Raw genomic sequence first — 12,872 nt, 5'->3', positions numbered from 1 at the left:
TTCGCCGGAGGGTGCTTAACGCCTCCAATGCAATCTCCATCAAGCCGCAACTTCACAAAGAACTTATACGTGCCATTAAATACACCAATGCTGCTTGTCTGCTTAGTACCACCAGCAATAGACTCACAATAGATGCTCAAGAAGTTCTTAATCATAGAGACATCAACAAACGGATTGTACATGTGGATAAACAAAGTCTTTGTCCCCATTTCAAAAAGGGGATAAAAGGACACATCCCGCAAAACCTCACTTCCACTGTTCCGTTTTAAGCACTCATAAAAGTTCTGGCAGTCAGCATCATATAAGAAGGACACGTCATAAATACCTTGGCGCTTGTTCTCCTGGACACAAAAGAGGTCGCTCAAGGAAAATCCTGCCAGTCGCTCCACAATGGTATGGCCGATGTATTCAATGCTGTTTCTTAGACGATCCGTGGTTAGCACCTTGATGCGTACGGTCTTCTCCACTGCAGACATGTTGGATCCAGCCATCTTTCCAAATCTGTCGGTAACGAGTACCACAGTCTTGATCACCTACGCAGCTAGTCGCGGCGCAGTTCACTCGCACCCTCAGCGCCGACCGAGGCAATAAACCCCGATCTTAGCCAAAAGGCCGAGAAGCGATAACCGTGAAAGGGGCGGGCCCAACAAGGTGCCCTTCATGGGCACTATCACTGCTTGCTGTCAGGGAGGCTGCCAGACAATTTTCCATGCACACTCTGGGCTGGGGGGCAGTCAACCACCAGTACACACAGCAGAACCTAAACCCATACCATTATTGCTAAGCAGCAAGACAGGGGCCCATTGCACTCCCACGGGGCCTTTTTAAATGCAATCCATAACCCGGATTTGCCAGGAACCCTTCTTACTCCTCCTACTTGCATGTGACACTGGGCTTAGGATCTGCATAGGAAACACACACACAAGCACACACCTACCTTTGTTGCCTGCAGATGCCTCCTTGGCTGTCCCCAAACGGTATCAAACCAACACCCACGGGAAGCTGTAAGCATAGAGGACATGCCTGCACCCCATTGGACTTACCTGTGTGGGTTAAACCCGGGTTATTTGACAACCTATGGCGGTGATGGTTCTGCTCAGGCAGAGCAGTGCTGATGCTCCTCATAAAGCTGTCGCTGCTGTGAAGGTTCTAGGTGACATCACAAATCCCTATGGTTACATACACAACAAAGCTGGGTTGTTGTTGTTTACACTCTGCAAGGCCTGTGGAAGTGAGTGACATCATAGCACTGTAGTTCTGAGGGTTCTAGATGGATGCAACAATCTCCTGTTGCTTCTATGAAGGCCATAATAGACGACATCACCAAACAGCTCCATAGTCACATACACAGCAAAGGAGAGATGTTGTTTACACCTAGTGATGTCAGTGGTATTGAGTGACATCACAGCACAGTGCTAAGGCTCCTGGGCCTGGACACAGCAGCGGCTGCAATATCTCAACGGAGAATACGTTTATATATATGTGTGTGTGTGCGCGTATATATATATATATATATATATATATATATATATATATATATATATTTCTCCGCCGAAATCACTTTTAAACCCATTTCCACCTTTTTTTCCCTTCTCTTCCTCTTACTTTTTTTTCACGTTTTTTTACGTTTTTCTCCTTTTCGCCTCTTTTCTGGGCGTATTATTCTTCTTTTTCTTCTTTTTTTTCGTCTAATGCATACCCCATCAGTGCAGCAATGCTTATTCAATACCGCCAGCAGATGGAGACACTGGGGGATAATTTTCTAAGGATTTATACTGATTTTTCCTGTCTGAATTTGTCGCACAGAAAGTTGCAGGCCAAATATGTGTGACATTTCTGCGACTTTAGCTTCTAGAGCATTTTTACAACATTATACATAGGTGCTGAATACATAAAAAGCGACTGTTCAGCGCCAGACAAGTCGCATCGGCTGAAAGTAGGCCAGAATGTCAGTCCATGTTGGAGCAGGTTTAGATACAGTCTAAAGTATAGATCTCAAAGTCTGTGCACAGAATTTAGCAAGGGCCTCGCACCTTCTGATGCATCAGGTAGGTGCACAATAGCATAGCCTAACCCTCTGTACTTTGGTCTATATTGATGCGGGACATAGACAGCCAGCTGATGACCAATCCATTAGTGCAATGGATGGCTGGAAGCATTTGTCTTTGCCTTTGCAATACCACAGAAGCAATGCATGGTCAATGTACAGCAATGACACACCTGTGTGAACAGCCAGGAGACCCCCCCCCCCCCCCCCATGTTATGTTACATAGTTACATAGTTAGTACGGTCGAAAAAAGACATATGTCCATCAAGTTCAACCAGGGAATTAAGGGGTAGGGGTGTGGCGCGATATTGGGGAAGGGATGAGATTTTATATTTCTTCATAAGCATTAATCTTATTTTGTCAATTAGGAACATTCAGCACCCACCCGCTATCAAGGCAGCTGCCTATCATGTCATGCCCTACCTGCACAGGTGTGCTGGCTACTCAAATGATCCAATTAAGGAGGCCATTTAGTCAGCAGCAGCAGAAGTCCTGTGCCTGGACGCTCCAACAGCGGCCAGACACAAGCAGAAGCAGAAGCAGCAGAAGCAGCAGCAGCACCACCTTTTGTTTTTTGGCTGCAGCAGCAGCAAGGCCCACAGGGCTGGCTAGCTGGCTAGCCAGCAAGCAGGTAGCAATGAAAGTAGGAATCTTTCTTTTTAACCCTGTAAGGGGGTGGTGCACTGTACCCGAAGATACTGCCATATCGGGTCAATGCATAGGGCGACGGAAGCAAGCTTCGAAATCGGCCCCCGTTCTCAAAAATCCATTTAATATATGGTCCCCAGATAGGGGACGTATCAGATATTAAACTGATAAGAACAGATACTACACTTGATCTTAGCCAAAAGGCCGAGAAGCGCTAACCGTGAAAGGGGCGGGCCCAACAAGGTGCCCTTCATGGGCACTATCACTGCTTGCTGTCAGGGAGGCTGCCAGACAATTTTCCATGCACACTCTGGGCTGGGGGGCAGTCAACCACCAGTACACACAGCAGAACCTAAACCCATACCATTATTGCTAAGCAGCAAGACAGGGGTCCATTGCACTCCCACGGGGCCTTTTTAAATGCAATCCATAACCCGGATTTGCCAGGCCGGATTTGCCAGGAACCCTTCTTACTCCTCCTACTTGCATGTGACACTGGGCTTAGGATCTGCATAGGAAACACACACACAAGCACACACCTACCTTTGTTGCCTGCAGATGCCTCCTTGGCTGTCCCCAAACGGTATCAAACCAACACCCACGGGAAGCTGTAAGCATAGAGGACATGCCTGCACCCCATTGGACTTACCTGTGTGGGTTAAACCCGGGTTATTTGACAACCTATGGCGGTGATGGTTCTGCTCAGGCAGAGCAGTGCTGATGCTCCTCATAAAGCTGTCGCTGCTGTGAAGGTTCTAGGTGACATCACAAATCCCTATGGTTACATACACAACAAAGCTGGGTTGTTGTTGTTTACACTCTGCAAGGCCTGTGGAAGTGAGTGACATCATAGCACTGTAGTTCTGAGGGTTCTAGATGGATGCAACAATCTCCTGTTGCTTCTATGAAGGCCATAATAGACGACATCACCAAACAGCTCCATAGTCACATACACAGCAAAGGAGAGATGTTGTTTACACCTAGTGATGTCAGTGGTATTGAGTGACATCACAGCACAGTGCTAAGGCTCCTGGGCCTGGACACAGCAGCGGCTGCAATATCTCAACGGAGAATACGTTTATATATATGTGTGTGTGTGCGCGTATATATATATATATATATATATATATATATATATATATATATATTTCTCCGCCGAAATCACTTTTAAACCCATTTCCACCTTTTTTTCCCTTCTCTTCCTCTTACTTTTTTTTCACGTTTTTTTACGTTTTTCTCCTTTTCGCCTCTTTTCTGGGCGTATTATTCTTCTTTTTCTTCTTTTTTTTCGTCTAATGCATACCCCATCAGTGCAGCAATGCTTATTCAATACCGCCAGCAGATGGAGACACTGGGGGATAATTTTCTAAGGATTTATACTGATTTTTCCTGTCTGAATTTGTCGCACAGAAAGTTGCAGGCCAAATATGTGTGACATTTCTGCGACTTTAGCTTCTAGAGCATTTTTACAACATTATACATAGGTGCTGAATACATAAAAAGCGACTGTTCAGCGACAGACAAGTCGCATCGGCTGAAAGTAGGCCAGAATGTCAGTCCATGTTGGAGCAGGTTTAGATACAGTCTAAAGTATAGATCTCAAAGTCTGTGCACAGAATTTAGCAAGGGCCTCGCACCTTCTGATGCATCAGGTAGGTGCACAATAGCATAGCCTAACCCTCTGTACTTTGGTCTATATTGATGCGGGACATAGACAGCCAGCTGATGACCAATCCATTAGTGCAATGGATGGCTGGAAGCATTTGTCTTTGCCTTTGCAATACCACAGAAGCAATGCATGGTCAATGTACAGCAATGACACACCTGTGTGAACAGCCAGGAGACCCCCCCCCCCCCCCATGTTATGTTACATAGTTACATAGTTAGTACGGTCGAAAAAAGACATATGTCCATCAAGTTCAACCAGGGAATTAAGGGGTAGGGGTGTGGCGCGATATTGGGGAAGGGATGAGATTTTATATTTCTTCATAAGCATTAATCTTATTTTGTCAATTAGGAACATTCAGCACCCACCCGCTATCAAGGCAGCTGCCTATCATGTCATGCCCTACCTGCACAGGTGTGCTGGCTACTCAAATGATCCAATTAAGGAGGCCATTTAGTCAGCAGCAGCAGAAGTCCTGTGCCTGGACGCTCCAACAGCGGCCAGACACAAGCAGAAGCAGAAGCAGCAGAAGCAGCAGCAGCACCACCTTTTGTTTTTTGGCTGCAGCAGCAGCAAGGCCCACAGGGCTGGCTAGCTGGCTAGCCAGCAAGCAGGTAGCAATGAAAGTAGGAATCTTTCTTTTTAACCCTGTAAGGGGGTGGTGCACTGTACCCGAAGATACTGCCATATCGGGTCAATGCATAGGGCGACGGAAGCAAGCTTCGAAATCGGCCCCCGTTCTCAAAAATCCATTTAATATATGGTCCCCAGATAGGGGACGTATCAGATATTAAACTGATAAGAACAGATACTACACTTGATCTTAGCCAAAAGGCCGAGAAGCGATAACCGTGAAAGGGGCGGGCCCAACAAGGTGCCCTTCATGGGCACTATCACTGCTTGCTGTCAGGGAGGCTGCCAGACAATTTTCCATGCACACTCTGGGCTGGGGGGCAGTCAACCACCAGTACACACAGCAGAACCTAAACCCATACCATTATTGCTAAGCAGCAAGACAGGGGCCCATTGCACTCCCACGGGGCCTTTTTAACTGCAATCCATAACCCGGATTTGCCAGGAACCCTTCTTACTCCTCCTACTTGCATGTGACACTGGGCTTAGGATCTGCATAGGAAACACACACACAAGCACACACCTACCTTTGTTGCCTGCAGATGCCTCCTTGGCTGTCCCCAAACGGTATCAAACCAACACCCACGGGAAGCTGTAAGCATAGAGGACATGCCTGCACCCCATTGGACTTACCTGTGTGGGTTAAACCCGGGTTATTTGACAACCTATGGCGGTGATGGTTCTGCTCAGGCAGAGCAGTGCTGATGCTCCTCATAAAGCTGTCGCTGCTGTGAAGGTTCTAGGTGACATCACAAATCCCTATGGTTACATACACAACAAAGCTGGGTTGTTGTTGTTTACACTCTGCAAGGCCTGTGGAAGTGAGTGACATCATAGCACTGTAGTTCTGAGGGTTCTAGATGGATGCAACAATCTCCTGTTGCTTCTATGAAGGCCATAATAGACGACATCACCAAACAGCTCCATAGTCACATACACAGCAAAGGAGAGATGTTGTTTACACCTAGTGATGTCAGTGGTATTGAGTGACATCACAGCACAGTGCTAAGGCTCCTGGGCCTGGACACAGCAGCGGCTGCAATATCTCAACGGAGAATACGTTTATATATATGTGTGTGTGTGCGCGTATATATATATATATATATATATATATATATATATATATATATATATTCTCCGCCGAAATCACTTTTAAACCCATTTCCACCTTTTTTTCCCTTCTCTTCCTCTTACTTTTTTTTCACGTTTTTTTACGTTTTTCTCCTTTTCGCCTCTTTTCTGGGCGTATTATTCTTCTTTTTCTTCTTTTTTTTCGTCTAATGCATACCCCATCAGTGCAGCAATGCTTATTCAATACCGCCAGCAGATGGAGACACTGGGGGATAATTTTCTAAGGATTTATACTGATTTTTCCTGTCTGAATTTGTCGCACAGAAAGTTGCAGGCCAAATATGTGTGACATTTCTGCGACTTTAGCTTCTAGAGCATTTTTACAACATTATACATAGGTGCTGAATACATAAAAAGCGACTGTTCAGCGACAGACAAGTCGCATCGGCTGAAAGTAGGCCAGAATGTCAGTCCATGTTGGAGCAGGTTTAGATACAGTCTAAAGTATAGATCTCAAAGTCTGTGCACAGAATTTAGCAAGGGCCTCGCACCTTCTGATGCATCAGGTAGGTGCACAATAGCATAGCCTAACCCTCTGTACTTTGGTCTATATTGATGCGGGACATAGACAGCCAGCTGATGACCAATCCATTAGTGCAATGGATGGCTGGAAGCATTTGTCTTTGCCTTTGCAATACCACAGAAGCAATGCATGGTCAATGTACAGCAATGACACACCTGTGTGAACAGCCAGGAGACCCCCCCCCCCCCATGTTATGTTACATAGTTACATAGTTAGTACGGTCGAAAAAAGACATATGTCCATCAAGTTCAACCAGGGAATTAAGGGGTAGGGGTGTGGTGCGATATTGGGGAAGGGATGAGATTTTATATTTCTTCATAAGCATTAATCTTATTTTGTCAATTAGGAACATTCAGCACCCACCCGCTATCAAGGCAGCTGCCTATCATGTCATGCCCTACCTGCACAGGTGTGCTGGCTACTCAAATGATCCAATTAAGGAGGCCATTTAGTCAGCAGCAGCAGAAGTCCTGTGCCTGGACGCTCCAACAGCGGCCAGACACAAGCAGAAGCAGAAGCAGCAGAAGCAGCAGCAGCACCACCTTTTGTTTTTTGGCTGCAGCAGCAGCAAGGCCCACAGGGCTGGCTAGCTGGCTAGCCAGCAAGCAGGTAGCAATGAAAGTAGGAATCTTTCTTTTTAACCCTGTAAGGGGGTGGTGCACTGTACCCGAAGATACTGCCATATCGGGTCAATGCATAGGGCGACGGAAGCAAGCTTCGAAATCGGCCCCCGTTCTCAAAAATCCATTTAATATATGGTCCCCAGATAGGGGACATATCAGATATTAAACTGATAAGAACAGATACTACACTTGATCTTAGCCAAAAGGCCGAGAAGCGATAACCGTGAAAGGGGCGGGCCCAACAAGGTGCCCTTCATGGGCACTATCACTGCTTGCTGTCAGGGAGGCTGCCAGACAATTTTCCATGCACACTCTGGGCTGGGGGGCAGTCAACCACCAGTACACACAGCAGAACCTAAACCCATACCATTATTGCTAAGCAGCAAGACAGGGGCCCATTGCACTCCCACGGGGCCTTTTTAAATGCAATCCATAACCCGGATTTGCCAGGAACCCTTCTTACTCCTCCTACTTGCATGTGACACTGGGCTTAGGATCTGCATAAGAAACACACACACAAGCACACACCTACCTTTGTTGCCTGCAGATGCCTCCTTGGCTGTCCCCAAACGGTATCAAACCAACACCCACGGGAAGCTGTAAGCATAGAGGACATGCCTGCACCCCATTGGACTTACCTGTGTGGGTTAAACCCGGGTTATTTGACAACCTATGGCGGTGATGGTTCTGCTCAGGCAGAGCAGTGCTGATGCTCCTCATAAAGCTGTCGCTGCTGTGAAGGTTCTAGGTGACATCACAAATCCCTATGGTTACATACACAACAAAGCTGGGTTGTTGTTGTTTACACTCTGCAAGGCCTGTGGAAGTGAGTGACATCATAGCACTGTAGTTCTGAGGGTTCTAGATGGATGCAACAATCTCCTGTTGCTTCTATGAAGGCCATAATAGACGACATCACCAAACAGCTCCATAGTCACATACACAGCAAAGGAGAGATGTTGTTTACACCTAGTGATGTCAGTGGTATTGAGTGACATCACAGCACAGTGCTAAGGCTCCTGGGCCTGGACACAGCAGCGGCTGCAATATCTCAACGGAGAATACGTTTATATATATGTGTGTGTGTGCGCGTATATATATATATATATATATATATATATATATATATATATATATATTTCTCCGCCGAAATCACTTTTAAACCCATTTCCACCTTTTTTTCCCTTCTCTTCCTCTTACTTTTTTTTCACGTTTTTTTACGTTTTTCTCCTTTTCGCCTCTTTTCTGGGCGTATTATTCTTCTTTTTCTTCTTTTTTTTTGTCTAATGCATACCCCATCAGTGCAGCAATGCTTATTCAATACCGCCAGCAGATGGAGACACTGGGGGATAATTTTCTAAGGATTTATACTGATTTTTCCTGTCTGAATTTGTCGCACAGAAAGTTGCAGGCCAAATATGTGTGACATTTCTGCGACTTTAGCTTCTAGAGCATTTTTACAACATTATACATAGGTGCTGAATACATAAAAAGCGACTGTTCAGCGACAGACAAGTCGCATCGGCTGAAAGTAGGCCAGAATGTCAGTCCATGTTGGAGCAGGTTTAGATACAGTCTAAAGTATAGATCTCAAAGTCTGTGCACAGAATTTAGCAAGGGCCTCGCACCTTCTGATGCATCAGGTAGGTGCACAATAGCATAGCCTAACCCTCTGTACTTTGGTCTATATTGATGCGGGACATAGACAGCCAGCTGATGACCAATCCATTAGTGCAATGGATGGCTGGAAGCATTTGTCTTTGCCTTTGCAATACCACAGAAGCAATGCATGGTCAATGTACAGCAATGACACACCTGTGTGAACAGCCAGGAGACCCCCCCCCCCCCCATGTTATGTTACATAGTTACATAGTTAGTACGGTCGAAAAAAGACATATGTCCATCAAGTTCAACCAGGGAATTAAGGGGTAGGGGTGTGGCGCGATATTGGGGAAGGGATGAGATTTTATATTTCTTCATAAGCATTAATCTTATTTTGTCAATTAGGAACATTCAGCACCCACCCGCTATCAAGGCAGCTGCCTATCATGTCATGCCCTACCTGCACAGGTGTGCTGGCTACTCAAATGATCCAATTAAGGAGGCCATTTAGTCAGCAGCAGCAGAAGTCCTGTGCCTGGACGCTCCAACAGCGGCCAGACACAAGCAGAAGCAGAAGCAGCAGAAGCAGCAGCAGCACCACCTTTTGTTTTTTGGCTGCAGCAGCAGCAAGGCCCACAGGGCTGGCTAGCTGGCTAGCCAGCAAGCAGGTAGCAATGAAAGTAGGAATCTTTCTTTTTAACCCTGTAAGGGGGTGGTGCACTGTACCCGAAGATACTGCCATATCGGGTCAATGCATAGGGCGACGGAAGCAAGCTTCGAAATCGGCCCCCGTTCTCAAAAATCCATTTAATATATGGTCCCCAGATAGGGGACGTATCAGATATTAAACTGATAAGAACAGATTTTTTTTTAAGTTTCCCTCAGAACTAAATCATAGTTCTAAGATCTTATGTGAACTAGATTTTTGTGCTCATCATCAGGTAACTTTTTTATTTATTTCCAAAATAAAACAAATTAAAACAACATAACTAACAACAAAAACTCAAATAAACCTTATTCCAAAATCAAACCCTTTCTCCAAGCAAAAACTCCCAAATAATCAATTAATCCGAATTGAAGAGCTCCACTCTTCAAAGCTTTTTTAACTGGAACTGCCAACCATGGCGACACTTGGTAGGTCGCCATGAAGCGTCCCACATCAGGCTTTAAGGACTGCAATACTTTTTCCCTCGCAGTTTCAAGTCGAGTGTTCACTTTTATTTTAAATTTTAGTAAATCTTGCACAAATACTTCTCTTTCTTCCTTTGGGGCTTGGTCCAGCACCTCGCCCAAAAAACCAACAAAATATTCACCAAGAAATCTTTTCTTCAATTCCTCTGTTGGCTCCCCTTCAGAAGCCTCACTCCCACTTTCTTCTTCTTTTTTCTTCCTCTTCAACTTTACTTCACTTTCAAACTCCATAGCCACAGATTTTTCTGGGCAGTTTTTAGAGTAATGCCCAGTCTTCTTATTAATTTCTGGTTCATCTTGCAGCAAACCCACATCTTCTCTCTTCTTTTTCTTCTTTGGACAATTTGCGTACAAATGTCCACTTTGGTTACACAAATTACATTTACCCCTCTGGGTACACGACTCTGTTCCATGTCCTTCCTTCTGGCATTTATAACACCATAGATACGTACATTCATCTTTCAGGTGTCCATATTGTCTGCACTTACGGCAGAAATTCTGCATTCCAGCAAAAAACAGGTCCCCATTTATGGAACCTATCTTGAAACGGGAAGGAGGAAACACTGTTCCCCCTCCCGCCTCCTCCCTAAATTTTACTTTAAACTTCCATTTTGTTGTCCAAACCCCATACTGGTTAAATACTTTACCCAAAGGCACAATCTCTTCACAAAACTGGTCCAAAAAAACAACTATGTCCTCTTCAGGGATATATGGACTATACATTCTTACAGTCAATATTTTTTCTTTCCCTGGAAAATGGGGAATAACTTCCACGCCTTCCCAGATTACATGAGTCTTAGAGGCATCCACTTTCTTACAAAATGAATCACAATCTTCATCAGAGACAAAGATTATGTCATAACACCCCCTCTTGGGGAATTCCAGCATAGACAGAATCTGTACCTTGGATACGTGCAGAAGTCCAAACAGCATGTCCTCCACTACAAAAGAAAGTCCTCTTCCTCTCTTAGCAGAGTCCTTCAGCAGGATGCGAACGCCATTTTTAATCCTCCCGAAAAAGGGCATCTCCTCTTCTCTGGTTCCAGGCATCTCCGGTTCTTCTGCCATCTTGTAGAAAATCACGTCCAACAGGAACAAAAGACACTCCCCCACAGAATGTGGGCAGTGAAAGGGGATCGCTCCCCGTTGTCCGGGGACTAGGCCGGCTCCCCAATTGCAGCAAGGGGGTGAAGTCCCTCCGTTAGGAAGGACGATCCCCCAAGGCCAAGGAGCCGGGTACCCCAGACACCCTCTGGCCAGACCAAGTGAGCCGAAACTACACTTGATCTTAGCCAAAAGGCCGAGAAGCGATAACCGTGAAAGGGGCGGGCCCAACAAGGTGCCCTTCATGGGCACTATCACTGCTTGCTGTCAGGGAGGCTGCCAGACAATTTTCCATGCACACTCTGGGCTGGGGGGCAGTCAACCACCAGTACACACAGCAGAACCTAAACCCATACCATTATTGCTAAGCAGCAAGACAGGGGCCCATTGCACTCCCACGGGGCCTTTTTAAATGCAATCCATAACCCGGATTTGCCAGGAACCCTTCTTACTCCTCCTACTTGCATGTGACACTGGGCTTAGGATCTGCATAGGAAACACACACACAAGCACACACCTACCTTTGTTGCCTGCAGATGCCTCCTTGGCTGTCCCCAAACGGTATCAAACCAACACCCACGGGAAGCTGTAAGCATAGAGGACATGCCTGCACCCCATTGGACTTACCTGTGTGGGTTAAACCCGGGTTATTTGACAACCTATGGCGGTGATGGTTCTGCTCAGGCAGAGCAGTGCTGATGCTCCTCATAAAGCTGTCGCTGCTGTGAAGGTTCTAGGTGACATCACAAATCCCTATGGTTACATACACAACAAAGCTGGGTTGTTGTTGTTTACACTCTGCAAGGCCTGTGGAAGTGAGTGACATCATAGCACTGTAGTTCTGAGGGTTCTAGATGGATGCAACAATCTCCTGTTGCTTCTATGAAGGCCATAATAGACGACATCACCAAACAGCTCCATAGTCACATACACAGCAAAGGAGAGATGTTGTTTACACCTAGTGATGTCAGTGGTATTGAGTGACATCACAGCACAGTGCTAAGGCTCCTGGGCCTGGACACAGCAGCGGCTGCAATATCTCAACGGAGAATACGTTTATATATATGTGTGTGTGTGCGCGTATATATATATATATATATATATATATATATATATATATATATATTTCTCCGCCGAAATCACTTTTAAACCCATTTCCACCTTTTTTTCCCTTCTCTTCCTCTTACTTTTTTTTCACGTTTTTTTACGTTTTTCTCCTTTTCGCCTCTTTTCTGGGCGTATTATTCTTCTTTTTCTTCTTTTTTTTCGTCTAATGCATACCCCATCAGTGCAGCAATGCTTATTCAATACCGCCAGCAGATGGAGACACTGGGGGATAATTTTCTAAGGATTTATACTGATTTTTCCTGTCTGAATTTGTCGCACAGAAAGTTGCAGGCCAAATATGTGTGACATTTCTGCGACTTTAGCTTCTAGAGCATTTTTACAACATTATACATAGGTGCTGAATACATAAAAAGCGACTGTTCAGCGACAGACAAGTCGCATCGGCTGAAAGTAGGCCAGAATGTCAGTCCATGTTGGAGCAGGTTTAGATACAGTCTAAAGTATAGATCTCAAAGTCTGTGCACAGAATTTAGCAAGGGCCTCGCACCTTCTGATGCATCAGGTAGGTGCACAATAGCATAGCCTAACCCTCTGTACTTTGGTCTATATTGATGCGGGACATAGACAGCCAGCTGA

General features: G+C 45.5%; 4 non-coding genes across 4 annotated transcripts; all 4 read right to left on the bottom strand.

Annotated features, from left to right (window-relative positions):
- Positions 1-2,720: 2,720 nt before the first annotated feature.
- On the bottom strand, positions 2,721-2,911 carry LOC130300082 (U2 spliceosomal RNA). The gene has a single exon (XR_008851097.1). It is a non-coding gene; the product is annotated as a U2 spliceosomal RNA (small nuclear RNA).
- Positions 2,912-5,017: 2,106 nt separating this feature from the next.
- LOC130299991 (U2 spliceosomal RNA) lies at positions 5,018-5,208 on the bottom strand. The gene has a single exon (XR_008851011.1). It is a non-coding gene; the product is annotated as a U2 spliceosomal RNA (small nuclear RNA).
- Positions 5,209-7,299: 2,091 nt separating this feature from the next.
- LOC130299981 (U2 spliceosomal RNA) lies at positions 7,300-7,490 on the bottom strand. Its single transcript, XR_008851001.1, has one exon. It is a non-coding gene; the product is annotated as a U2 spliceosomal RNA (small nuclear RNA).
- A 2,093-nt stretch (positions 7,491-9,583) lies between these two features.
- LOC130300116 (U2 spliceosomal RNA) lies at positions 9,584-9,771 on the bottom strand. Its single transcript, XR_008851128.1, has one exon. It is a non-coding gene; the product is annotated as a U2 spliceosomal RNA (small nuclear RNA).
- Positions 9,772-12,872: the final 3,101 nt, after the last annotated feature.

This window comes from Hyla sarda, unplaced genomic scaffold (genome assembly GCF_029499605.1).
Source record: "Hyla sarda isolate aHylSar1 unplaced genomic scaffold, aHylSar1.hap1 scaffold_107, whole genome shotgun sequence".
Lineage (NCBI taxonomy): Eukaryota > Metazoa > Chordata > Amphibia > Anura > Hylidae > Hyla > Hyla sarda.
Note: the sequence above shows the minus strand (reverse complement) of the source record. Positions and strands in the feature narration are given on the sequence as shown.